The sequence below is a fragment of the Corvus kubaryi genome, unplaced genomic scaffold, assembly GCF_017639235.1.
Source record: "Corvus kubaryi isolate FWS band 111438036 unplaced genomic scaffold, C.kubaryi_AGA036_p1.0 37367, whole genome shotgun sequence".
In the NCBI taxonomy this organism is placed as follows: domain Eukaryota; kingdom Metazoa; phylum Chordata; class Aves; order Passeriformes; family Corvidae; genus Corvus; species Corvus kubaryi.
In genome coordinates, this window is record NW_024581119.1 from 2,499,041 (window position 1) to 2,500,959 (window position 1,919).

The following is a 1,919-nucleotide window of genomic DNA, read 5'->3' on the forward strand; positions in this document are numbered from 1 at the left end:
TCATTTTTGGGGTTACTTGAGGTCAGCAATGAAGATTTGGGGTTACTATAGGTCATTGGGGTTATTTTAGGTCATTTGGGTTATTAGAGGTCAAACTCACTCTCTCCAGAAATCTTTGGGTTACTTTCGATCATTTTTGGGGTTACTTTAGGTCATTTTGGGGGTTATTTTGGGTCATTTTGGGGTTATTTGAGGTCACCAATTAAGATTTGGGGTTACTCTAGGTCATTGGGGTTACCAGAGTTCAAACTTGCTCCCTCCAGGGCACTTTGGGGTTACTTCAGATCACTGGGATCACTTGGGATCGATTTCTCCCTCTTTGGGGACCGGCTTTGATCATTTCACTTCTCCCAATGTGTTTATTCCCCCCATACCAATTTCAGAAGTTTTCATCCTTTCCATCCCCCTCTGGTTTGTTCTCTGATTCCTTCTCCTTAGGATTCCTCCTCTCATTTGAACTGCTGGGGTTTTTTTAGGATTTACCATTTCTCTTGCTTTGGGATTCAAGGAAATGTCGTTTCATCTCTCCACATCTCATCCAGCCTCTCTGAGCCATCAGCCTTCCACAACAAATTTAGGATTTCTGTCATTCTCTGACTCAGACTTTCACCCTACATTTGTGAACATCAGCAGCATCACCCCATCAAAAAAACCATTTATTTTGCTGGAAGCCACACCAGCATCAAGAACAATAAAAATATCTCTGTGTTCTGATAAGAATGGCAAACAAGACTGATTCATATTATTTTTTATTGAGAAATAATAATTATGTGTAAGTTTTTCCCCTGCTGAACCTGATTTTGAACTTGGACCAAATATTTCCCCCACCTGAGCCCAAATCCATTTTATTTTAATGGTTAAATACAGATGATTCCAGAAGGAATGAAAGTTCTGGCCTGGATTTCCTCATCGAGCAATCACGTATTTTTCCTCCACCATCTTTCCATATCAATATCCTGCATCTGTCCCAGATGGATAAAAATGTGCATCAAACATGTGGAATATCCACTTCTGGAGCCCCAAATATAGGAAAGACCTGGACCTGTTGGAGAGATGATGACAGAAGATACATTCTCAAACATCTCCCAGTGTCCCTGCACCAGCCAAGCCACCCTGGCCTTTGTTTTAGTTTTGTTTTGTGTTTATTCATTTTAAAGCACTGCAGGGAAACAGCACAAAGTTTAAAGCCAAGTGAAATGGTTTGTGCTGCCCCTGAAAGAAAGTGGCCACAGGGACTTGGTGGTGATTTTTTTTCTGTTGAAATTCCATTTGTAAACATGGTTAGTATAGAAATAACAGGAATAACTACAGCTTTACCAGTGGAAACGACTTTAGGTCAAGATATAACTTTTTTATTCAGCTGCCTTGCCAAAAAGCCCCGCTGGAAATTGTTTTCCCCCTGGTCTCTGTCCTACACTTGTCTGTCTGTATTTATGCCACCAGCAGCTCATAAATAACAGATGGGACTCAGATTTCCTCACAAATCAGAGTTTCTATCAAAAACCTCTGCTTTTAACACCTATAACTTCAACAAAATAGAATCTTCTGGACTGACTTTTTTATTCTGAAGTTTTCCTTAAGTTCTACTGGGAAAACAGTCAAAAGAACTGACTGTATCTTAATAAAAATAAGCATGGGGGGTACAATATTTGCTGGTGTTGGGAAAAATCCCATGATTTTAGTAGCTGAGGCAATGTCAGGAATACAGTTTGGTGAATCACTCCATCCCTCCCTCCCAGATTTTTAGAGTAGAATTCCACAAGGAGACTTGGTACAGACCTTGTCCCAGCTTTCCCAGCGCTGTGCAGGCAGGAAATTCCCAAGGAGGCAGGAATTTGGGGGGCACCGGGGACGGACGGGGAGGCACCGGGGGAGGCACCGGGGAGGCACCGGGGGAGGGACCGGGGGAGGCACCGGGG

General features: G+C 42.6%; 1 long non-coding RNA gene across 1 annotated transcript; it reads right to left on the reverse strand.

The window, feature by feature from the left end:
• Positions 1-733: 733 nt before the first annotated feature.
• Positions 734-1,843, reverse strand: LOC121667601. The gene is made up of 2 exons (XR_006017117.1): positions 1,780-1,843; positions 734-1,042 (listed from the first exon to the last, which is right to left on the reverse strand). It is a non-coding gene; the product is annotated as an uncharacterized LOC121667601 (long non-coding RNA).
• Between the last annotated feature and the right edge of the window lie 76 nt (positions 1,844-1,919).